The 26,671-nt window shown below is 44.7% G+C and overlaps 1 long non-coding RNA gene across 1 annotated transcript; it reads left to right on the top strand.

Moving 5' to 3' along the window:
* The first annotated feature begins 21,803 nt into the window (after window positions 1–21,803).
* LOC122465992 lies at window positions 21,804–26,561 on the top strand. The gene is made up of 3 exons (XR_006291169.1): window positions 21,804–22,096; window positions 26,082–26,211; window positions 26,354–26,561. It is a non-coding gene; the product is annotated as an uncharacterized LOC122465992 (long non-coding RNA).
* Window positions 26,562–26,671: the final 110 nt, after the last annotated feature.

Below are 26,671 nucleotides of genomic sequence, written 5' to 3'. Positions count from 1 at the left end.
TTCACTTGTATCCAATATCCGTGATCACCCCTGATGATACCAAAGACTAAATACGCTGATGAATTACTGAAAAAAAACCCGAATGGTCCTTTGTAATTACATATTTATTGGAGCAGGTATTTGAAGCTGAATCTCCTACATCCCATGGTGAGTACCCTAGTCACTGACCTGTTGGTTATTCTGGGATGGGTCTCTGTCTGTGGCTTTTCATCATAAAACTATAAAAAGTTTCAGTTTTATGTAGAACAGGAAAAATCAAAATCTCAACAATGTTTGTGGGATGGGAAAACCATTTCCTGCCCAGAACAGCCGCCTGTAGTTTTCCCACTAGAGGCCCCTATGCTGTTTGTGCTGCAGGCAATTGTAGCAGCTACCTGCAATGCTAGGGGGCCCATATACTCTCTGAGCGGGGCAGAGCTCTGGAGCTGGCACAGAGCAAGAGTCAACTGCCTTTCACTTTTATCTCAGCAGCAGAGGGGTCATCCCCAGCACAGTGCAGGAAGGGGGAATTAATGGAGCTTGGAGCCCAGGTGGCTGGAGGCAGGGGTAGCTACTGGAGGGAGAGGGCTGGGGTGCCGTGGAGTTACAGAGGTAAGTGGGACTGGGACAGGCTACAGGACCAGATTGGCAGGGGCTGAGGTGGGAGGCTGCGGGGTGGGGGAACCTTCCCAAGGGAATGGCACTGGGTAGGATGATGGTGGGGCAGAGTGGAATCGGGACCTGCATTTCTGTGTGTGTGCACATTTTGTATGTGTTTAAAGTTGTATTGTGAATGTGCCCTTCACACACACAGGGAACTGGGGGTGATCAGGGAGTACTAAAACCAGAAGACAGATCAAGCAATATTTTTTTGTTTAAATCATGATTTTTAGGCCAGCCTCTTGATTTTTTTAGGTTCTGATTCATGGTTTTTGAACTCTTGGACTTGGTAATACTGAAATTATTAGTACAGTAAGCAAAAGTTAGGGCTGTTATACTATCCCTGCTCTCTGGTCTTAGCTACTATAGATTAATACCTACAGTATTAATCTAGTGAACAGAGTAGCTAATGGGAGTTTTGTGAGGGAGTTTAGAGGGAGCAGGCCCGCCAACAGCAGGGCAGAACAGTCAATGGGCCCCCCGCAGGTGCCCAGCGAGTTGCCGGCTGTGCTGCTGGGCACACTCTTCCGGCACGGCCAGGGCTTCCACATGCCCATCTGGCTGCCTTTGCTGCCGGCAGTACTGCTCCGTGCGCGCCTAAGACCATAGGTGCCGACTTCCAGATTTCCCAGAGGGTGCTCGACCCCCCGCTCCATCCTAGGCCCCTTTCCCCAATGCCCCACCCCAGCCCCATCTCTTCCCACCCCTGTTCCGCCCTCTCCCCCGAGGGTGCCCCACATACAACTGGTGCCTCCCAATAGTGGGGGGGCACGACCTAAAGGGCCGGTCATGTGTCCCTCGTCATGTGTCCCTGCGCCTGCCTCCCCACCCCCTGGCACATTTTGCTGCTCTCCCTGCTGGGCAGGAGCCCAGGCGGGGAGCAGGAGGGAGCCACTTTTAACCCCAGACCCTGAGAGGAGGAGGCTGGGGAGGAGGCGGCTTCTTCTTCCCACCCGGCTTGTCTGCCAGGGACCCAGGCACCCAAGCCTGGGCAGGGAGCAGAAGTCACCTCCCCAGCCAAGCTCTCTCAGGCAGCCATCACACAGGGCTGCAGAGCAGCTCTCAGTGGCTGGAAGGGGCTGGTCCTGCCCATTCCAATGCCGGCACCTGGGCCATGCGTTGCCCAGGTCCACCCCCAAACAGCTGATGGCGGCAGGCGGGAGGCAGTGGGGGGGGGGACAAGCTGATCAGTGGGGCCTGCCGCTGGCAGGAGGCACTGGGGGGAGAGGAGGGACCCGCTGGTGGCTGCTCAGCACCCAAATGGTGCCTATGCCTAGGAGCCCTGTGGCCCACCCAGGTGATTTAAAAGGGCCCAGGGCTCCTGGCCACCTTTGCTGCTACCGCTATTTGCCAGAAGCTGGGAATGAGCAGCGGGATGGATCACTTGATGATTACCTGTTCCGTTCATTCCCTCTGGGGCACCTGGCATTGGCCACTGTTGGAAGACAGGATACTGGGCAAGATGGACCTTTGGTCTGACCCAGCATGGCCGGTCTTATGTTCTTACTACAGTATGCTCATATGAGGGGAATAGAGGATTCAATGATTAGATGTTTACAACTATATGTGCAAAATGTGTCATTTTTATAGAATTGTGTGTTTGTATGTATAAGGTCCCTTTTTTAGTTTTTGCCAGTTTTTATCAAAAAATTCCCAGTTTTTACCAAAGCTATTAAGTTTTTACCTATTTTCATCCAAATTTTGGACCACTCCAGTGCATGAGAATACTGATTATTTTAAGAAAGTGCAACACATTACAGTAGGTATATGTGTTCAATTAAAATTCTACAGCAGGTCACATTAACATGTGTTTGTCACAGTATCTTGGGGCTCCAATAGGTTCAGGTACCAACCAGTACTGTTACATATTTACAGCTAAAGAGAGTTAATGAAATAAACAACCACAGCTTTAAACTGCTTTTACTTTCAAATCTCTTACATTTCTGTATTTGTTACTTTTTTCTGTCCTCCCATCCTCCAGTATTAATCACAATATTTACCCAGAAAACTGTGAATTTAATTTTTTGCACTGATCTTTACCCTTTTTTAATTTTTGTAATAAACATTGATAAATTCCCAGGAAATCTTGAACAAAATAAAATTGAAAAGGAAGGAAATTATGTATACAGTAGTTGAAAGGGCTCCACATGCCTTTCCTGTAATATCTGTACTACAAGAAATTGTTGTTAATATCCTTTTATTTGCATAATAGATTTCACAATCTTCCTATATTGTCATATAATATTATTTATGTGTTCTAATACAGTAGCTTTTTCATAGAAATCTCTAATAGTGAGTGTTTTTGTTCAGGCTGACTTTTGCCAGTCCCTTCTGAAGCTGACTCTAAATAGCTTTCTGCTTTCATTCTTCCTTTTTATGGTGTAATTGTAACTGTTATAAGCTGGGCCATACACTGTTGGCTGTCTGCCCCAGCCAGGGGCCTTGAGCCTGACTGTCTGCTGTCTGCCCAGCCAGAGAGCTGGGCCACAGACTGTCTGCCCCAGCCAGAGGGCTTGAACCTGACGGCTTGCTATTGCTCAGCCCCACCCAGAGGGTTGAGCCTGACTGTGTTTGCTGCCTGCCCCAGCCAGAGTGCTGTCTACAGAGTGTTATTGGTGCTAATCCGCTGTTGATTGGGTCTCAGCCACTTGGTGTAGCAAGGCTGAGTGGCCTCCGTCTGACACTGACAGGGAGGAATCACTCCAACCCTCTACACTTGGTGGAGAATGCAGACAAGACTCCACCCCTCAGACAAGAGCTGAGACTACTGCAGAGAATTCCCCCTCTCCCCTCCCCCCGCCCCGTGACCATCTCTAACCATGGAGGTCGAGAAACTGATTAAGTGGCTGGCGGAGAGCCAGCAGCAGGCAACCCAGCTGCAACAGCAACAGCAACTTGTGCAGCAACCTGGAGTTCAACAGCAACAGTTGCTCTGAGAACTGGCTGCCCTGCTGCCTGGTCCCAGCATCCCTAGCCCCACCGGTGTGGCAATGCCAGCTGTGCCCACCGTGCCCACAGAGTTAGCAAAGATAGGACCCAACAATGACCCCAAGGCTTTCCTTATGACGTTTGAGCAGGTCACCTCAGCCTCCTGGTGGCCACCTGACCACCAGCCCACCATCATGGCCCCAGATTTAACAGGGATGGCCCCCTACCGTAGGCTCCCTGACGATGAGGCCCAGGATTATGGGACAGTAGAGGCCGTAGTGCTCAGTGTGCCAGACATCACCCTGGAGATGTTCTGACAGCAGTTTTGGGGGATGGTGTACCCTCCAGATGCCTGACTGCAGTCGGTTGTCCAAGAGCTGAAGGACACATACATGTGGTGGCTCCAGCCCGACCAGCACTCTGCCACTGAGGTGGCTGAACAGATCACCCTGGAACAATTCACCCACATCCTGCCACCCTAAAGGAGGGCTTGGATGCTCCAACGCAGCCCCGCTGCCCTCATGGAGGACTTCCTGGCCACTAAGGCCCCAGTCAGGCTGGAGATCCAAGCCAGTTGTCGGGGTCGACCCTGACAAGCCCGGAGAAGAGCTTCGGCCCACAAGTCGCCACCCGGTCCACCCCGAGGAGCCAGCATAGACTAGGGGATACCGAGCCCCGCCGTGCAACCCCAGCACATTGAGGAGAGCCTGGAGTGGCCCCCATGGGAGGAAGGCCCTGGAACCCAAGGCCCCTGCATACCCGCCACACCAGGAGACATAGCCCATATGTCCAGAATCAGGACCCTGTTTCTCCTGTGGCTGTTTCAGACACCTGCAGCGAGGTGCTCTCTGATGGGCTGTACCTTTGGCCAGGTCTGCATGTGGGAGTCCTGTGCCTGCAAGCAGCCCATGGCAAAAATTACAATCCCAGTAGTTGTTGGTGGACTACCAGCCCTTGTTGACTCGGGCTGTGGGCAGACGCTCGTATGCCAACAGCTGGCTCCTCCGGTGGACCCCAGCCTCAGGTTGATCTGCCTACAGTGCATCCACAGTGATATGAAACTGTACCCCAGTGTCCGGGTCCCACTGACCATGAGCAGGGTGACGTGACCAATGTTGATAGGGCTGGCACCTAGGCTCGCCTACCCTGTGATCCTGGGAAGGGACTGGCTGGACTTCCCCAAAGTCCTGAGAACTGTGAACCTGGGGACCACCCCTGTGCCAATGGCCCTGGGGGGAGATACCCTAAAGGTAGGATGTGAGCCAGAGAAGGATCATGACCTTGACAACCTGGGCAGAGAGGCTGCAACCCCCCCTCTCTCCAACTGGCAAGAAGGGCCCCAGCCTGGGCATTGACTTTAGTCAGGATCAGAGGGAAGACACCACACTAAGCTGGGCATATCATAGAATCATAGAATATCAGGGTTGGAAGGGACTATGAGCAGCTAGTCGTGATCAACGGAGAGGTAACCAATCCCCAGGGAGCAAACCACTAGCCCCAGTGCAAGCTATCTAACAACAGTCTCTATAATGTCAACCGAGACCCCCAAACCCAAGCAACCTGTACCCAGGTGGTGGTGCCCCAATGTCACTGTCATGCCATTTTGAAATTGGCCCATTATGTCCCCGCTGTGAGCTACCTGGGACACAAGAAGACCCTATCCCAAGTCCTGGCATGGTTTTTTTGGCCTGGGGTGAATCAGAACATCAAGAACTATTGTAACTTATGCCCTGAATGCCAGCTAGTAGCCCTGCGGGGGGTACTGAAGGCTCCCCTAGATTCCTTGCCGGTGGTTGTGGTTCCCTTCGAGTGGATCACCATGGACCTCGTGGGACCCCTCCCAAAGAATGTTGCTGGGTTCCTCTACATCCTGGTCATCTTGGACTATGCCGCTCAGTTCCCAGAAGCTATTCCACCATGGAGCATCATGGCCCAGAGTATTGAGGAAGAACTTCTGAAGGTATTTGCCCAGGTGGGCTAATCTCAGGAGATTCTTATCAACCAGGGTGCCAACTTCACCTCCTGGCTACGCTGGCAAGTGTGTGGGCTCCTGGAGGTCAAACAATTACTCACGTCCATCTACCATTCCCAGACAGACGGACTAGTTGAGAGTTTTAATCAGACGTTGAAGGAAATGCTGAGCAAATTCCCCCTGGGAGAGCTTTGCTGGTGGGACCAGCTGATTCTGCTCCTGCTGTTGGCCATCCAGTGGGTGCCTCAGTCCTCCATGAAGTTCTCCCCATTTGAGCTACTTTATGGGCATGAGCCCCAGGGATTGCTCTACCTGATACACAAGACCAGGGAGCACCACCATGGCCATCCCAGAAACTCCTGCAGTATGTTTTCCAACTCCAGGAGCACCTGACTCACTTCGGGACTTTGGTGAAAGGGAACCTGTGGGCCACCTAGGAGGCCGAGGAGTGAACTTATAACTGGGGGGTGCATTTTCAGACTTTTGAATCCGGTAACCGGGTCCTGCTCCTGCTACCCTCTGATAAGTCCAAGCTCCTGGCCTGCTGACAAGGGCCATATGAGGTAATCTGTTGGGTGGGGCCTGTAACTTATGAAATTCGACACCCAAACTGACAGAAGAAAAAGCAACTATATCGTGTCAACCTCCTGAATCTATAGCAAGAACGGAAGGAACTATTGGTTTTCCCATGCCACCCTAAGCTGGACCTGGGGCCTCAGATCCCAGCAGCTGCTGACCGTGAGGAACCGCAACTTGGGGACACCCTCATTGAGGAACAACGGAAACAGACTTGGAGCTTGTTGAAGGCCTTCTCTAAAACCTTCACTGCCCTATCTGGCCAGACCACCCCTGCTGCACCATGCCATCCAGACTGACCCTGGAGTGGTAATCCAGGAGGCGACACAACTTCTCCCATGGCAAATGTGGAGATCATTGAGAAGGAGGTGCAAGCGATGCTAGATCTGGGTGTTATCGAGAGGCCCTAGAGCGAGTAGCACAGCACCATTGTGTTGGTGCCACAAACCAATGAGACTCTGAGCTTTTGCATTGATTTCTGGAGGGTCAACACTATCTCTAAATTTAATGCATACCCGATGCCCTGGATAGATGAATTACTCAAGCACCTGCAGGAGGCTCACTTCGTTGTCACCCTTGATCTCCCAAAGGGCTACTGGCAAATCCCCCTTGAACCGAGTTTGAGAGAGAAGACCACATTTGCCACACCAACCAGGCTTTACCAGTTTATCTTGATGCCCTTCGGTCTCCCTGGGACCCCTGCAACCTTCCAGAGTCCAATGGATCCCCTCCTGCATCCCCACAACTCCTACGCCACAGTATACCTCAATGATGTAATGACATACAGTTGGTGCTGGGAAGACCATTTCAACTAAGCGGCAGCCGTTCCACGGGCCTAACCACCAACCCCAAGAAGTGTCAGATCAGGTGGCAAGAGACAACCTACCTTGGATACACACTGGGCCAAGAACAGGTACATTCTCCGCATAGGAAAGGTCCAGGCCTTATAGGCCTGCTCACCATCCACCACAAAGCGACAAGTGCTCCGGTTCCTGGGATTAGCCAGTTACTACCGTCAATTCATCCTCCAGTTTGCCTCCATTGTGGCCCTCCTAACCAAGCTCCTAACCAAAGATAGTCTGCAGCACGTACACTGGACTGCTGAGTGCAAGGAGGTCTTCCAGACCCTTAAGACTCACCTGTGTCAGGAGCGGGTGCTGTACAGCCCTGACTTCGTCCGTGGATTCACCATCCAGACAGACGCCTCGGAGGTGGGATTTGGGGCTGTTCTCTCCCAAGAGATCAATGGGGAGGAGCACCCCATTCTGTATATCAGCCAGAAGCTGTTCTTTCATGAGAAGAATTATTCTGTCATCAAAAAAGAGGCTATCACTGGTAAGCGGGCTGTGGATGCTCTCTGGCATTATCTTCTGGGCAACCCATTTGTGCTAGTGACTGACCACGCTCCCATGAAATGGCTGAACACGATGAAGGAAACCAATGCCAGACTGATGCACTGATACCTTATCCGTCAGCTGTATGTGTTCACTGTCCATCACTGGGCAGGAAAGGACAACACGAATGTGGACTTTCTATCACACCTGGGGGAAAATGAGTCACCCAGCCCCGGGGACCGGGAGCTGGACTTTAGGAGAGGGATGTGTAGCAAGGTGGAGTGACCTCCCTCTAACTTAGACTGGGAGGAACCACTCCCTGCGCCCTGGTGAGCAGAGCCAGGTTGGGCCCAGCCTTCACTCTGGAAGTAGAGGGGTGGAACAGGAAGTATAAGAGATGGGGCATCCAGTTTAGTTGAGGGAGAGCCAGTGAAGACGTTGGATGCTGTGCAAGCTCCTGAACCAGGGACCGAGCTGTATCAACCCCTGCCTCTAGAGGAATATCTGGAGGAGCTGCCGACAGGCAAATACCCCAAAGAGATGTTGGAACTGCCAGCTGTTGAGTACCCTGAGGAGCTACTGGAACTGCCAGGGGCCAAGTACCCCAAGGAGCCTGAGGGTCCATGAGCGACAAGGCCTTACGAACAGGTAGGGGTAAGCAAGTAGCCCAGGAAAACCAGACATTAGTCCAGTTGTGTTGCTGAAATGATGGTCAGCGTATTTTGGCAGGATCCCCACCGAACCAGTGGTGGGATTCCCTACCACTGTTAGGGCCCTGGGCTGGGACCTGGTAGAGTAGGGTGGGTCTGGGTTCCCCTACCCTCTGTTGCCAACCCCACTGCTGGGGTGGTAGCCTACCCACCTTACGATGGCCAGTCTGCGCTTGCCGGCTTTCATTCTGCCCCAGCCTGGGAGCTAGGCCATAGACTATTCGCTGTCTGCCCCAGCCAGGAAGCTGGGCCATAGACTGTTTGCTGTCTGCCTAGCCAGGGAGCTGGGCCACAGACTGCCTCCGTTCAGCCCCACCCAGAAGGCTGGGCCTGACTGTTATTGGTGCTAATCCCCTGTTGATCAGTTCTCAGCCATTTGGTGGGGAAACAAGGAGGAATGGCCTCCCTCTAGGGGAGGAACCACTCCAAGCCACTACACTGGGCTAAGCTTTTCTCAGCTGGAAGTTACCGTTTCCATACTTTCACATTATTGGAAATATTTTGCCAGTGTCTGTTTGCACATGAGTGATATGAATGACACGAGACTTGTCTTGAACCTTTGAAAGCATGACTTTGATATACCTGAAGCAAACATCAGAATAAGCTTGTCTATTTTAATTTAATTAGTTTTGCTCACATCTTGCCTAACTCTCCTTTGCCCTATCACTGCCCTCTTCCCCTTGAATAGTCTCTTGCAACAAATCCTACAATGGTGGATGAATCCCAACAATGTGTTTCAAGGGATCCCTTTTAAACATCTGAATCCCACAAATTTGAAAACCGATGCTTCCAGAATGGGCTGGGGTGCTCACCTAACCATTTTCAAATACACAGGATATGGCTGACAAAAGATTCATGACCAAATTTTAGAACTAAGATAAATAGCCTGAAGGTCATTTCCCCAATAATAAAAACTTTCAGGTGGTGATGGACAATTCCACAGTGATGTACTATATAAACAGACAAGGGTACGGGGGACGGGGGGGAAAGCGGGAGAGGCAAGATCACGCTTTTTGTCAGGAAGCAATGCTGCTGTGGGAATGGGGCATCCTGAATCACGTCAACATCATAGCATTGCTCTTACCAGGTCAGATCAATGTTCTAGCAGATCAGTTAAGCAGAAAGAATCCACTGTCCCAGACCCAGCTTAGTTTCTGTCCCTTCCTTCAGGGCTCTATTTATTATCTTCACAAAGAAACAAACAAACAACAATCTGGGTAAGGGTTAAACTGGGGCCCTCTGGCCTCTGGTAGCTACTGGGCGGGCCCTTCCCCAACCTTGGGGGTGGAGGGAGGAGGAAGGGCCACAAGACCCATTTGCCTGTAGCCTCCTGCTCTGATTACAGAAGAGTATTCACCTGACTCTCTCTCCTAGTTCTCTTCCCTTCCTGGAGCTGGGCCCTCCTTTATTATCCAGCTGAGAGAGCGAGCCAATCATGAGCTGCTGTTCAGCTGTGTCAGCTGATTCCCCTGGAGTAGGGTAGGCTGCTCCTTATCTCCCCTTCCCCAAGCCATTAACGGGGCAGATCACTCTTACACCTCCATACACTCTTTTTCATGCAGATATCATCACATTAAGACCACATCCTAAGTCTGTTCTGATTTTCATCTTACCCAGTATATCCACCTTCCAGTTTTCTTCCCTAGACCACACAGCTCTCCAGCAGAATGAAAACTGCATATGTTGGGTAGCAAGAGAGCCCTTCTGTATTATTTGAACAGAGTGAAACCCTTCAGTAAAACTCTTAGGTTATTTATAGCATATGGTGGCAAAACTAAGGGTGAATCTATATTGTCACAAAGACTGTTGCAGTGAATTTTGAGTTGTATTCAAATAGCCTATGAGACTGACAAGATGGATCCTCCTTCGAACATTTCAGCTTAATCTGCCAGAGCAGTGACCTCTCGAAAGCATGCTTCAGCAAGATTTTTCTGGTGGAAATACATAGAGCAAACAGGGTCTTCAGTGCACACATGTACTGGACACAGTTCGTTAGAGGGGTTAGCAGGAGCAGATGTTCAAGTTGGAAGAGCAGTCCTATCATCCTTGTTTTGACAAATTCCTCACTCCCACCTCCAAGGAGGTGAAATGCTTGTTAAGCACATGCACAGGAGCTCAAAGAAGAAGAAGAAGAAGAAATAGTTACTTACCTTACAGTAACTGTGGTTCTTTGAGATGGCCTGCGAATGTGGATCCTATAACCCATCCTCCATCCCCACAACTCAGAGTCTAATCATTCAAATTCTGGGTGGCAAAGGCACTGGCTGGCGGTTGGCGTTGCTCTACCCATTATGCTCTTGGGAGGGAGAGCACAAGAGCCTGAGGGCACATGGGCGACCGCTAGAGGATGCTGCTAGAGTAAAACTTCCGAACTCCTGTGAAGGGGCGCCAGCACACCATGAGTGGGATCCTCCACATAGACCTCCATCCTGAAGAATCATACTTACTGTAAGGTAAGTAGCAATTTCATATGGAGTTTAGCCTAATTATTACTGTGATTTATTAGGGGGAAGACAAATCTGTGATTTGGTGAGGGGAGTGGTAAAAAGAATGGAAACAATGTATGTGTTGTGTGTTATAACAGCTGACAGAACTATCTTAAACCTGTGGCTCAAATGCCACAAAGTGTCCAAACAGCTCTGCAAAGAGCAGCATTATGATAAAAGGATAATATTCTCCTTCAACCTTCCTGTACAAATTCAAAGGAAATGGGCATGTGTTGGCAACTAAGTGCCTTATTCTGCACCCATTGTTGTCAATGGATGTCAGTGGGAGCTTTTCTATTGACTTCAGTGGGCTCAGGATCAAGACCTAACTGGGAGATTAGGCTGGGATTGAATCCATGCACCAAACTCAGGGGCAAGCCCTAGGGCTTTGGGGCAGCCCTTCTGTAACCCCACTGCTGCTGTGGTTCTGATCGTTGAACTAAAATAGTAGTCACTGTCCCTTCAAGCACCGTACATGTGGTGCAGCCAGTCATTGGATCTGAATTAGGACAGAACCAGTGCCTGCCACCTCAGTCTGCCCCAATACTCTTCGGGATGCCCTCTCCCTGGTGTATAAGGAGTGCAGAGGCCTCATTGTGTGGCTGCTCCACCCATCCCCATCCCTGCCTAAGGGTATTCCTGGCATTCTGTCTATTGGAGGGAAGAGGACACAGGGTGGAGAATGATAACTTCAGAAGGATAACGCTTCAGGGCTCAGTATCTCGCCCAAAGGATCGAGTTTTGTTGCCTCTTATTGCAAGTTCTTGCATGGGTTGAGGAGCAGTCTTGATTTTGGAAATGAACTACAGTTTAAGGCTGAGTTCTAAGGTACATTGCTTTTTCCAAAGCACGTCAAATGTAGCTAGTTGGATAGGTAAAAAGATATTTGAAGGGTAATTATGTGGCCTCACTTGATTCATTTTGGGAGTCTATTCAGTTTATTTTGATTGAACCATTTAAAAACAATAACAAGCTACCTCACTTCCTCAGTTGTGCTCAGGACAGTTTACCTTAGAGAGGCAGCTACAGATTGAAGTGTAGCCTTTGACCTGAATTCATAAGATTATATGGTAGTACATTAACTGCCATGCTGTCTCTTATCAAGAGGTGCACTGTAGATTAAATATAGCAATCAATAGAAATAATATGAATTGAGGTTATAAATATGAGCAGAAGATAATAAAATGAGATTCCTCTTCAGACTAATACAGCTGTGGGAAACGCAGATGTTCAGTGGAAAGGAGAAACAGTATAGGAATATAGGCCCACATTAGATCTGACTGAACTATTTTATTTGTAAATTGAGTTTGGATATTAGCATGAGCAATAGGTTCAAAGCATATGACCAAAAAGAATGAACTGAAAGAGGGACTTGTGTTAAACTTGTAGTGACCCTTTGCAATACCAGCATTACCTTATTTAAGGTTTGGGAAATAAAGAACATGGTGCAGGTGCAGTAAATAATTGGTTAGAATTGCTTAGAAGTTGGGAAATAGTATGGCAAGGTGGAATAAGCAGAAAAACTTTGAAGAGAACAGAGTGCAGCCCTAAATAGCTAAGGTCCAATAACCAGCAATGATATCACTTGTTTGTTATAGGGTATAAAAAGCAAAGTTTTCTAGGGGTTCTTTGTTAGAGCTTTTCCTTACCCCTCTGATGGGAGAGTGTCCCCTGGGTCTGATCCAGTGGCAAGTATTCAGCCAATGCTTATAACTGTATTCTTTCTAGGATGTAGAATATAGGGGTGTATATGCTTATATTGATATTTTGGATGTAACCAACACCGAGGTGGTCTTTGGATTAATAAAGGAATGCTTGTGTGGAAACTGAGTCAAGGTAAACCTAATAAACTTATCAGGGAAATTATTTTCGACAAACAGTAATGCTGGAAGAGGCTGAGAGGGCTGTCATTCTCCTCTGAGCCTGTGCTGGTATTTGACTAGTCTAGAAAGGGTACACAGAAGTGACACAGCATGCACTGCTACCTAGTGCCTGAGGGCTAAGGGACATCACTTCTACCACACTGTAGTTCCAGGTGCTAATGGTCCCAACAAGTGAGGTCCAAGAATCGCCTAGAACTCAAGAACTGACATTCATTTTGTTAAGTGTGCGTAATATCTGGTTCTTAAACGGGGCACATAGGACCTGGTGCAAAGCCCATTGAAGTTAATGGAAAGAGTCCCAGAAATTTGGAAGGGTTAGGCCCATAATACAAAGGTCAGATAATACTGCTCCCATTGAAGACAATGGTGATAATCCTGTTGCTTTTAATAGGAATAGGACTGGACTCTTCCTGGCAGCTGAACATGTTCGGTATATTGCAAGACTGGATCTTCTCTCTCAGGAAAGGCCAAAGCCAACAAATTACTGCTGCTACAGACAAAACCGGTATTCTCTTCTAAATGACACAAAATTACCAAGGAATGTTGTGAATATTTCAGGCAATGTGTTAAGATGCATTATGTGTTCTGAAAAACACAACAGAAATGAAATGAAATTAGACTATTAAAACTGTACTCAGAGGTGAGGGTTAATGTACGTATAAGGCTGCCTTTATGCACAAAAAAACTAACAGGGCACTTGGGACACTGCCCTTTGAGGGGGCTGCATGTCAGGCAAGTGCTGCAACTCATGGGCTGACCCCCAACATTGTTCCAAAATCAAATAGAAGGATAAATAGAAAGATATTCTGCTTACTGATACAGCATGCCATCAGGATCATATAAGTGTGTCTCTTAAGTAAATAAAAGGAGTGAGGACCACAGATTCTTTGGGCAATGACTGTATTTTTATGTGCATACAGTGCCTAGCGCATGGCACAAACAACCTTATTTCTGGCATTTCTTAACTTTTGAGTGCTTGACTTTGCAAATGTAACATTCTTTTAATGTTGTTTTTGGTATGTAATTTTAAATATAGGGTCAGGATAACTGAAGTAACTGCACTGAAGTTAAAATTACTCTGGATTTAAACCAGTGGAAAGTTAGAATGGAATTTGGCCCATTGTATTTTGTTTTAGAGCTCCATACAAAAAATAAATCAATCAATATATACAACATTTTAAAGAAACAAACTAAGGTTCTATTTCAGCAGAGCACCTGAGTATAAGCTTAGGTTCCATTGACTTTAGTGGGATTTAAGCACATGGTTAAGTATCTTGCTGAACCAGCTTCTAAAAGATGGCAGTTATAACAGATTGCTCTGTCAAAACGTAGTTACTCCAGCTCTATCTTGGAGGAAAAAAAATCTTGTCTATTTGTTTTCTAGAGAGGGAGACTACCACATAGAATCATAGAACTGTCAGTCTGGAAGAGACCTCGATATGTCACCTAGTCCAGTTCCCTGAACTGAGGCAGGACTAAGTATTACCTAGACCATCCCTCAGAAGATAATTTGTTCCAGTACTTAATAATCCTTACAACTAGGAAGTATTTCCTTATGTCTAACCTAAATCTCCCTTGCTGCAATTTAATGTAATGTACCCTTCAACATCTAAGTAAAAGAGAAATGAGTACACTTTAGGGGCCCAATGCTGCAAAAACTTATTACAAGATGTAGTGCTTACTACATTGAGTAGCCTTATTAAAACCAGTGAGATTACTTCAGCTAGTAAGCCACATGTCCAGAACTGAGTGTGCAGGATTGATCTCCAATTTTGTTAAGCAGGTTGAGCATTTCATGAGAGGGTGGAAAGAGATGGGTGTGGACTTTGTTGAGCGAGGACCTCTTAGTGAGTCTAAGGGGCATGGCCATTGGAAAATATTTAGTTATTATTTCAATTTATGCTATTCCTACAATTTAGAGGCATATTTTAAAATACAGTATAGATACCACTAGAAGATCTGAATTTGTGAACTGTGTCAGGGGAATCAGAGGGGCAGATGGATGGCGCTGAGAATCTATTCAATAATGACCCTGCTACTGACCCTGGACATACTGTGCGTGCTAAATAGTACAATTGGAGGGGGAGAAATACTTGCTGTTAGGTATGCTTCCTTCCTCCTGTTTCCATGGTTATTTTATAGCACTGCACTGTCTTCTGAGATTCATTTTCTTAGAAGTTCACAAATGTACCAAATGTTCCAGTGGAGAGGAAAGTACTGTAATTGATTTGCTTGGTCAGCAGGATTCTTTTGGTATATTAGTGCTTCAGCATTTCTCTCCTAAGTGTACATCACCTCTCAAATGTGTGTAATATCTTTCCTACAAAAGTATCTCAAAATGCTTCATGGCCAGTTACAATTAAAACCTGAAAATCCTTCAGAGATTTCTTTGTAAGCTTGTCTAATGATCTTTTTTGTTTCAGTCAATAGGGTTATATTATCTACCCTGTCTACTTTTTCTCAGAGTTCCATATCTCTACCAATATTTCCTGCTTTTAAATTAAAAAGTGATCCTTGGAGGTTATCACCTGCAACTGACATAAGCTTTTTTCATATTCCCATTTCCTTCAACAAAATTGCTAATCCTCAATCTAGTTGATAAGCCCTGAAATTCTGTTATTAGACCAATATTATTCCTAGATTTTTTTATGATTCCATGGGAGCCCTGGAGCATAAGCGTAATGTAAATTTCTACATACATGTTCTTAGTGCTTTCAGATTTTATGTTGTGACTTATGTTTTAAGTCCAAAGTTGTGAAGAGTTACAAAGAGATCTCACAAAACTGGGTGACGGGACAGCAAAATGGCAGATGAAATTCAGTGTTGATAAATGCAAAATAATGTACATTGGAAAACATAATCCCAACTATACAAACAAAATAATGAGGTCTAAATTGGTTGTTACCACTCAAGAAAGATCGTGGAGTCTTTGTGAATAGTTCTCTGAAAAATTTTGTTCAGTGTGCAGCAGCAGTCAGAAAAGCTAACAGAATGTTAGGTGCCATTAGGAAATGGATAGATATTAAGACAGAAAATATCATAAGGCCACTATATAAAGCCATGGTATGCCCACACCTTGAATACTGAGTGCAGATCTGGTCACCCCATTTCAAAAAGGGTTTGCAAGTATTGGAAAAGGTACAGAGAAGGGCAACAAAAATGATCAGGGTACGAAACAGCTTCCCTTTGAGGAGAAATTAAAAAAGACTGGGACTGTTCAGCTTGGACAAGAGACGAGTAAAAGGGGATAAGATGGAGGTCTATAAAATCATGACTAGGGTGGAGAAAGTGAATAAGGACATGTTATTTACCCCTTCACATAACACAAGACCCACAGTCCCTCAAACAAACAAAAGGAAGTACTTCTTCACACAACACACAATCAGTCTGTGGAACTTGTTGCCAGGGTATATTTTGAAGGTCAAAAGTATAACTAGGTTAAAAAAAGACTTAGATAAGTTCATGGAGGAAAGGTCCATCAATGGCTATTAGCCAAGATGGTCAAGGATGCTACTCCATGGTCTGGGTGTCTCTAAATCTCTGACTGCCAGATGCTGGGGCTGGAGGACAGGGGATGGATCATGCAATAATTGCATGTTCTGTTAATTCCCTCTGAAGCACCTGGCAGACAGCCGCGTCAGAAAACAGGATACTTGGCTGGATGGACCATTGGTCTGACCCAGTAGAGCCATCTTATGTTCTTATGACACTGCCACTTAGGCCTGGTACAGAAATGAATTTAAATATGTGTTTTACTAATAAACACATGCTTGAATTCAACCATATTCAGCAAAACAGTGAAGCACATCTAAGAACACTTAAGTTAATGAGTACTTGTGGCACCTTAGAGACTAACCAATTTATTTGAGCATAAGCTTTCGTGAGCTACGGCTCACTTCATCGGAGTGAAGTGAAGCTGTAGCTCATGAAAGCTTATGCTCAAATAAATTGGTTAGTCTCTAAGGTGCCACAAGTACTCCTTTTCTTTTTGCGAATACAGACTAACACGGCTGTTACTCTGAAACCTGACTTAAGTTAATGGTACTTAAGTATGTCCTTATGTGCTTTGCTGAATTGGGATGAACTTAAGCATATGCTTAAAGTCAAGCATGTTCTTGAAGTGAATTCAGGCCCTAATACTCCCTCTATGCATCAGATAATTTTTAAAATCTTTTGGATACGAGGTTCTCATTTAAGGATCACATCCATTTTGTTACAAAGGTTTTTGTTTTTCATTTAAGAAATAGAGTCCCCATAGGTCCAAACTTGGAAGTTTCAGCCACTGAGGTTTTATTATTGGCCTTCATTATTCCCAGACTAGATTGTTGTCAGACCTTGCTAGATGCATGCCCAATACATGTCAGATTACAGATCATGCAAAAGTCACCATCCAGATCTACATTCATATATCAACCTATTTCCCTTCTTTGGAAGATATTACCGTTAATGAAGAGAGGGAATGGCAATGTAATAAAGGAGTAGAAAACATCAAACCATAAAGATGAAATATACACACATACAAGCAAAGCCAAATTTATTATGTTTCTGAATTCTGTCTGTTCTTGGTTAGTTAGGGACTTTAGGTGCAAGTTCCTCCTTATTCACTGGAGTTACTCCAGAATAGCATTCATATGTCTGAGTGAGAATTTGTCCTCTATTTTTGCTTCTTCTCACCTGGCCCATTAACCTTTGTATTTAAGTTTCCTGTTGTTATTCTGATAGCAGAATCATCTAAAAGCCAAATGATCATTTTTGGAAATGAGGAGAAGGAGGAGAATGGGTGAAATGTACAATCCTTTTCTGATTTCTGCTTTCCTTCCTTCTAATGTACCCTGCTTGGCTGCAGGAACTCTTACCTACGCCTCATTGCAGCACAGTCGGTACAACAGCAGCAAAGTATGTGTATGTATGTGGGATAGAAGCTGCTGCAGGAAGACAGATTTTAAATGTGATAGGTTTTTGACCACGAGGTCTTGCTTCCGCCTTCCCCTTGATGTTTGTCCATGGTCCTCCGAGGATCCTGTGGTGATATTTTGCCAATTGTGTAGTGGTTTTTTCACATTTGTCAGTATGTTAGTTCATTTACAAAGCAGATGTGCAAATCTTTTGAGTTTTAGTTACTCCAAGCAGTTTCGTCACTCCCCCAAGTATCATTAATAAATGTAACTCTCTACAGCTGGCCCCTCTACTCTAAGACACATAAATTAAATACAGCAGAGGGCCTGTTGGACTCAATTTAATATTTCCCCAAGTTCTTCTCACCACAAGTATTCTTAGCTATCTAAGAATCAGTTCCTTTTCCATTCCCATGTCTTTCTGGATCTCTACAGGATATGATTCCAGCAACCGCCTGTCACATGCAGGTTTATTGCTGACTTTCTAAAGTTATCAGACTGTACTTGTAGACTTTGCTGGGGTTTCCCCAAGACCTCATCCACTCGGTTCCCCAAGAACTCAGTTCAAGTCCAGTCTCAACACTGGGGTTCCTTTATCTGGCATACAGCAAAGCTGCACTGAGTTGATCAGTATAGCACGTACCACACATTCAAAGTTACACAACAAATCTCTTCCGTTATATACATTTACGTATGACACCGCATTTCCTGTGCATTGCAGTGCACAGTATGGGACTGGCTTGGTCACTTTGTAGGCACCAATCCCTGCACAGCATGCACTGCCCATGCACAATTTACTCTTTACTTCATTTTATGTTCCAGGTTTATTTTATCCATTGTTATCTTGGCTATTGTAAATGGCTCTCTGGGTGTTCCCCATTATTTTAGGTAGTACAGACATTCTGCTTCCAACCTGTTGATCCATTTACCTCCCTAATCCTGTCTCCCAACATATCAGGCCTCACCCAAGTCCAGTTACTCATGTCAAGCCAGGCCTACAGGCCTGTCACATCTTCTTGAACCCTCAGGTTGCCAGCTGCAGATCCTTGGACTTCCTCTATCAAGTATAAAGAAAAGGAGTACTTGTGGCACCTTAGAGACTAACCAATTTATTTGAGCATAAGCCTTGCATCCGATGAAGTGAGCTGTAGCTCACGAAAGCTTATGCTCAAATAAATTGGTTAGTCTCTAAGGTGCCACAAATACTCCTTTTCTTTTTGCGAATACAGACTAACACGGCTGTTACTCTGAAATCTATCAAGTATCTCTCTCTGTGCCTTTTATATCAGTGACAGGGGTGGCTGTTAGCTGAATAATTACCTTTGTTTGAACTAATCACAGTTAATGTCTTAAGAAGATGTTCGACATCTAAGTTTCAGACTACATTTACCAGAGACATTTGTTATTCCTATTGGTAGCATCTGTAGAACTGAATGAATATCATAAGCCAAAAGAAGCCAACATTTCTAATTGGGTTTTCTCTCCAAAGAGTTTTATGCTTCCAGGTTGGGAGCATGGGGATTAACATGTAACTTCACACTAATGGACTTTGCTTTCACTACCACTAAATATCCCTTGCTGCACTAAGATGAGGAAAGATTACTGTGCTCCCACTATTCCTGAAGTTTATCATAGAATAAAAATCTGAACATGTAAATACAGCATGGTAGGAATAAAAATGTACATGTATTGGATGCTCTGTCTTTGTCTTTCAAGAATAACCTCCTCCTCATTGCTGGTCATGTCTGTGACAGATACGGCAATTTCCTGCAGTATCTTGGACAAACCTTATTGAATTAAGTTTTAAGTATGTTTGGAGTTCATTGTATTTAAAAATGCAAATGTTTATATATTATTGTGGGATTGCATTGCAAAGCCTCTAGCGGGGAGACATGACTGGGAAATGTTATGAGCTTCAAAGGCTATTTGAAACAACATGCCAGACAAGAATTAACTTTTAAAGTTAAGTGGGTTTCCCAGGACAGCTCTAGGGGGAGATGTATGCAAATATATCCACTCTGGTGATGCAAGAACTCAGCCTTTTGAAGCTTTGCCTTGAGGACAAGATCAGAGGCCCAAACCATATAAAGGAATGACTCCCAGATTCAGGGGAGGAGGGCTTGTTCTGAGCAAAAGGTATTATGAACTTGTGACCACAGAAAAACCTGTTGGTGGGGTTTGAAGGACTGACTCCTAACAAAGTCCTTGATGGAATTGGGGTGATCTCTAGTAAGCTTGTTGGCATGCTGTAGGTTCTTTTATTGGTTTAATGTTTTCTCTGTAATGCTTTCACCTTAAGAATATAGGTACTACATAGGAAAATCTGTGTGGTACCTTATAACTGTGGGAAATTACGTTGTTTACAGCCTCTGAGGAGAAAAGCAATGCAGACCTGCTTAGGCAGTCTGACTTGCTGGGGAGCTCACAAAGAAGGCAGGGAACCGTGCAGCCTGGAGAAACCCTACTCAGGATGGGGAGAGACGAAGGTGAGGTGCAGCTGAGGAACTGGAAGTCTGAGAGTGGGGTCCCTTAATGGACCATCGAGGGGAAATACAGATCCAGTTGCCCTGAACTGAGACATTTAAAACAAATGTATTTAGAAAGTAGGAACAAAAATGTGCCCACTGTAGACTCCAACATGTATTTAAGAATTTATCCTAGCATCCTCTACGAAGCCATATGGGCACTGTACATCAGTAAAAACTATCAATTAACAGAATGGAATAGATGCTACTTCATAATAAACAAAAATCACATTATTTATTTAGGTCATCCCAGAACAGAGCTGGATGAAAAAATTCCATAAAAACTGTTCACTTTCCAGGGAAAAGTTTTAGTTTTCGGTGAAAACTTTTATCTCAAAACTTCTGGTTTTTGGCTGAATTTTTTTAGTTTTCAGTTTTTTGACAATAAGTCAAAATTGTCTGTGGAAAAACAAAGCATTTTCTAATCATTTTGATCCAAAAACCAAACCATATAAATATTTTTGCACTGACTTGAAGCTTGCCAAACTTATAGGAACATAGCTTGTGTATCAAAGCTCAGCAGACCTCTTCTAATTTCAATATTAATAGGTCATTAATCTGTTTAAATCTCCATAAATCTGTCTTGGTACAGTACCTAGAACAATGGAGTCCTAATCCTGATTACAGCCTTTGGTACTAGTGCAATACAAACAATAAGTCATAAGAGGAAAAATCCTGAATGAGACTTAACTCCTGCTCTTCTGGAAATGTCCATTGATTCAAAATTCTGGAACAAGGTACTTTAATTTATGAAAGATGTCCTTTACGTAGAAGGTGCTATGGTAATTCCTGCAGGTAGTGATTATTTATAATTTAAAAGTTGATACTGTGCACAAGTTGCAAGACCAGATTATACAATCATAAAATCATGAGAAACAATGGATGTCTCATGGTCCCCCTAACATAGACTCATGGTTTAAAATGACCCTGGCAGTCCTGTCTTATTAAGAAAAGGCACCTCAGAACTCAGTTTTAAGACAAGGAATTCTATACCATATGTTCTGTTATGGTGGATTTTTCATCTGCCAGGTTTCAGCAGACAATGAGGGCACTCAATGAATAATCTGAATTCCAGTCAACTAAGACCTGATTGCCAGAACATTTTACAGCTCCCTTCACACTCAGCTAAACGTGTACAAAAGTCCCTCTGTTTCTACCCTGGTCATTCTACATCAAGGAAAAAAAAGGGGGAGGCAACAAGGAAAGAAGCAGACAGAAAGGACAACTTTATTCTGGAAATCTCATGATTTAATGAACATGACCAATAGACACATTGGTGCCTATTTCATGCCTACTTCATTTGTGGTTTGTGTTGGTTGAAGCTGGTGAGCTCTTCTTCAACAGATCTTCTGTTATGTATATTGCATTCCTCAAAAAAAAAAAGGCAATATAAAAATTACATTTAAAGCATGAAGAAAAGAAGTACTTGTGGCACCTTAGAGACTAAACACTACACTGAATGCATCCGATGAAGTGAGCTGTAGCTCACAAAAGCTTATGCTCAAATAAATTGGTTAGTCTCTAAGGTGCCACAAGTACTCCTTTTCTTTTTGCGAATACAGACTAACATAGCTGCTACTCTGAAACCTGTCATTTAAAGCATGGAAATTCACTTTATACCACTGTTTGAAGTGAGAATCAAAAAAGAAAGAAAGAAAGAAAAGTAAAGATAAGAATGGGGTTTGAAGGGATGATAATAAATATGTTTGGGAGGAGTATCATATTTAAATGGCAGGTTTCAGAGTAACAGCCGTGTTAGTCTGTATTCGCAAAAAGAAAAGGAGTACTTGTGGCACCTTAGAGACTAACCAATTTATTTGAGCATGAGCATCCGATGAAGTGAGCTGTAGCTCACGAAAGCTCATGCTCAAATAAATTGGTTAGTCTCTAAGGTGCCACAAGTACTCCTTTTCTTTTTGCATATTTAAATGTAAACTCTTTCGGGGAGTGTGATGGGGTATCCACCCACACAAGGCAGAGCAGGTTAAATTAGGTCAATTAACCTGTAGACTGCACCTTGGAGAAGATTTAGGCTTGCAGGACAAGCACTAAGTGAAGAGGGAACACAGCTGGGAAGGATGGAGGAAGCTGAGAACAGATGAGTTATGCAGGGGGAGTAGTCTGCAGTCACTCCTTGGGACAAGGAAGGTGTGTTTGGGGCTACAGAGTTTGGCAAGAAACCTGGAGTTGCAGACTGTCTGGAGTGGTCTGAGGACAGCTGATCTAGTGGGATTTTGATACTTTGGAAGGGGAAGGTGGTATAGTGACTTGCCTGGAGGGCTGAGTCATGAAAAGGGAGCACTTGAGTCCAGGGGGCAGGGCACAGTGGGAGGAAAAGGGCATCAGACCTGAGTGGAGCTAATCCTCAGACCCAACCACAAGCAGGCACCCAGCAGTAAGTGAACCCCATTACAGGCAGGAACCATGTCTTTGTTATATGTTTGGTCAGTGCCTATTATAATGGGGCTGGACCTGTAGGTGCTATTGAAATATAAACATTTAACAACAACAACTATAATCATCATATGAGACTCTACCAAATGAAGTTTAGTCCTGTCTCATGAGGTGTTTGATAATGTGGCTTTCTCTTCACACGTTTGTTCACTTTCGCCTTGATGTGCACAACTCCATAGTGTCATATGTCACAGCATTTGCTTTGTATAAAAGATGACATTGGAAAGATCCTAAAACTCCCCCATTCTCAGCGTGGAAGATGGCATTTGTACGTAGTGTATTGTAAGCTCTTTAGGCCAGCGACACACTCTTTTTGTTCTGAGTTTGTGCTAGATACTATACGGTCCTGGTCCTGGACTAGGCTCCAAGATGCTATCATAATACAAATACTGTACACTCCATGAAACACCCTACCAAGGAGAAACAACTTAAACCTATTCTCTGAATCCTGGGATCTTCTGCAAGACCTCTTTGCTCTAAGGCATCTTTAGCAGCAGTGGCCCATGGAACATCCCTTCATATTCACTTAAGGGAGCGTGCCACCTGTTAACTGAATAGCATCACTTCCTGCAGCTCACAGGATTTCTTGGTAAGTTTTTCATTCGAGTACTGACCTGGCCTGAACCTGCTTAACTTTTGAGACCCCAAATGAAAGTGCTATGGTTATAGTAAGCAATCAATGTCTGACCATCGGGGCTTAATTTGTGCCAGGGCTGAGCCCCAGCACCTCTAGGCTTGACAGTTCATAGCCCCATTACAAATTAAGCAGTGTTGACCATCGATTACCTTTCAAGGTGTTGCTTGCTGAATAAGCTGTTTGTAGTAATTACCTCACTTGAAATTGGTTTTGAACCAATTATAATGCCTTTCAGCTGTGGCTGGAAATACAAGCATTGGCATTCTCTTGTGTTGCATTGGCCTCTGCATTTTGACTTCATACCTCATCATTTAGTAACTAAAAAGCTAATGATAAGGGACTAGGTGTGTGAGAATCTTTTATTGGATCCACCTTGACTTCCCAATATCCTGGGATTGCAGAGCGGCAACTACACTGCATAAACTAATTATACAAACAATTCAATCTGTCTTTAGAATTTGTAGCTTGCTAGTACCCTAAAGGCCTGAATCTGCAAGGTGCTGAGCATTTGACAGTCAACTCATACTGAAGTAAATCACAGTTGATGACAGGAGGCAATCAGCACATTTGCAGATCAGTCCCAAATTGCATACAATATGAGAAAGCTTAGTAGGATATTCTTGCTGAGAAGTTACCTGGATTTGTAGGAAACATCTGTAAAAAAAGAAAATTGTGACTACAAATATGCAAGAAGTGCTCAGTTGAACTTGCCCATGTTTCTGTGGATTATTCTTCAGCTTCTGGAGCTGCTAGTTACTTGGTGGCAATAGTCTGCAATGCTAAGTTTTTTACCCATCAAAAAGACATTTTGATCTTTTCACTGCTGAGATTAAAGCATCTCCCTGATGCATTTTTTTCTCCCCTGTTGTGGAATTTTCTCTGTGAACAAAGCTATCATTAATGTGTAAGTTGTAGATCAATGTAGTATCTGTAGCTTCCCTCTAAAAGGTTGATTTACAGCTGAGATAAGATTATGGGCTCTCTTGCAAGTTCAAAACAACAATAAGATTTAGTGCTTTTCAGCCATAGATTGAAGTCCATGAGAGACAGATCACTATCCTGTTTTTTATATAGATGATATACATAAAAACGAGTATATTTGAATGGTGCTTGCATTCTGTTTAAAAATGTTATTGTGCTGGGTTCATCTTCATTTACTATCCTAAAATGGTTGCAGCTGGGGATTATGTAATAACCAAAAGAATTTTGCTGCTGATATTGGATGAAGGGACTAATATAAGCTTCTGCCATGCCTTTTCCTTCTTGACCAAGTTCTAGTCCATAGGTGGGACAATTCTTCTTGATTTTCCACTCACCTTTCATTCAGTTTCTGAACCATCTTCATGTATATGACTAGAAGGAGAAGGGAATAGTTTTGGAGTCTTTCTATTTTTTCCTTTTGTGTATATCAGAATGGCACTCTCTCACATTTTTGGCTTATCGGATTTACAGCATGCCTCAGTGTGTTCAATCAACTGAACATTTCAAGCATTCAAGCTTTAATTTTTTTCTTTAATGCAAGTTCTAGAGCATCAGTTCTCAAACTATTGGGTGGGTCTCCCAAGGGAGGTTTGGGAGATGTTAAGGGAGACATGAGCTGTGTGCAATTTTTTTTTTTTTTTTAAGAACTCTGGTTGTCAGCCCCAGGTGGCTAGGACTCCTGCAGAAGGGCCATGCACACCAGGGAGGTGGGGATAAAGAGGGCAGCTGGAGTCCCACTGCCCCAGGGCGGGCTGCCGCAGACCCAATCCCCCATGTGGAGGCAGTGGGTCTCTGGCTGTCAGCCCTGGGTGGCAGCAGTAGCGCAGAAGTAAGGGTGGCAATGAGGATCTAAATCCACTGTGAAAAGTGATAGTGACAAATATCACTTTTTTCACACTGCCACCCTTACTTCTGTGCTGCTGCTGCTCTCCGCTCTGCTTCAGAGCTGGGCGCCTGGCCAGCAGCTGCTGCTCTCCGCTCTGCCTTCAGAGCTGGATGGCAGTATATGTACTTGTGGTTTATGCCCCCCTCTCCCTACTACAGAAGTAAAGGGGGGCCCGATCAAATAAATTAGAGAACCACAGTTCTAGAGGCTCCAATCCCCTTTCAGTTCCAGCATAGTAGAAGTGTCTGTGTTTAGCTACAGCTTCTAGCTAAGAGGTTTCAGCTAGAAGCTGTTAGCCCCATTGAGTTTTTTGCCTGAGTGGATATTCCACAATTGTTAGAGTGGTGTAACAAACTCCTGAATAATTCCGAAAAAAGAGAGAAGATTTTTCCTAATCTGTTGCATGCTAGTAAATTAATTTGGGGGAGGGTGGGTAACCTAAAATATTAGCCTTTTCAAAAAGATAAATTGCTCACAAAAACATTGATTATCTCAGAAAACATTAAATAGTAAGTGTGGAATGCACCAATGGACATATGCATTGCAACTCTGAGCATCATGGTGCCTAACTTTAAGACACCTAGAAAATCACAAGAACAAAACTGCAATCCACAAAGCTCCCTATATGATGAATGGGGAGAGAGAAGTGCTGAAAAATGTGATCCACAAACTTAGCATGTTAGGCAGCCAGTGCTGGTGCTAGCTCTTTGGGGGTCCTAAGGAAGAATATTTTTGCCCCCCTCAAACACATACTAATAATTACTAGGGGCCCCAAGCAATTGCTTAGTCTGTTTATGCCTAGCTCTGGCTCTGTAGGCAGTTCTGTGCCTAAGCCAGCCAAAGGCAGATGCTGACCTGTCCTAAACCCTGCTCCTCTCTCTCTCTCTGAGATAGATGCTATCCTGCAGTCTAGACTTAGGCACCAATGTCTGCTTAGTGATCCATGAACTGGAATCAGCCACCTGGCGTCAGGCGGCTTAGGTATATAAGCCACTACTTGATGGAGTGAGTTGGATACTTGCTCATAAAAATGGCTGGAGAAGAGGATGGTGCTCACTTTATAATATTTAACTCACTGGTCAGATGCGATGTGGGAGAGCCAGGGTCAAGTCCTCTCTCTCTGTCTCTGCCAGAGTGGGAGACAGGATTTTAACAGGGAGTCTCCTACCTTACAGGAGAGTGCTCTGATCACTGGCCTATGCGATATTCTGATATGGCACCTCATCAGTCTCCTATTCCATTGTGGATAAATAATGAAAGAGTGAATGAAGCAGGAGGACTGGACCAGGGTCTTCCACCCCCGAGGTGGGTGCCCTAATTACTGGACTCAAGAGTCACTCTCTCTCTCTCTGTCATTGAGCCAGAGATTGAGACTGTCAGCACTCTGTATATGGTGCTTTTCATCAATGGAGTTCAAAGGCAAACAAGCAATATTTCTGTTTTACAGATGCAGAAATGGAGATGCTGAGATTGTCCAACCAAAGTCAGATGGAATCAGTAGCAGAGCTGTGAATGTAACCTGAGGCTCCATGCTAGGGAGAATTGACCAGCTTTCCATCTGTTATAAAGTGTAGTGGGTGAATATTTTAAAAATAAATATCCAATTTAGAATAGCTTCATGCTCTTTAAAAAAAAAAAATTATGCTCTTGCCCATAGCGTAATAGTTTTACATTAAAAAAAGGAGTACTTTTGGCACCTTAGACACTAACCAATTTATTTGAGCATAAGCTTTCGTGAGCTACAGCTCAATGCATCTGATGAAGT

The sequence above is a fragment of the Chelonia mydas genome, chromosome 5 (genome assembly GCF_015237465.2).
Source record: "Chelonia mydas isolate rCheMyd1 chromosome 5, rCheMyd1.pri.v2, whole genome shotgun sequence".
In the NCBI taxonomy this organism is placed as follows: domain Eukaryota; kingdom Metazoa; phylum Chordata; order Testudines; family Cheloniidae; genus Chelonia; species Chelonia mydas.
Note: the sequence above shows the minus strand (reverse complement) of the source record. Positions and strands in the feature narration are given on the sequence as shown.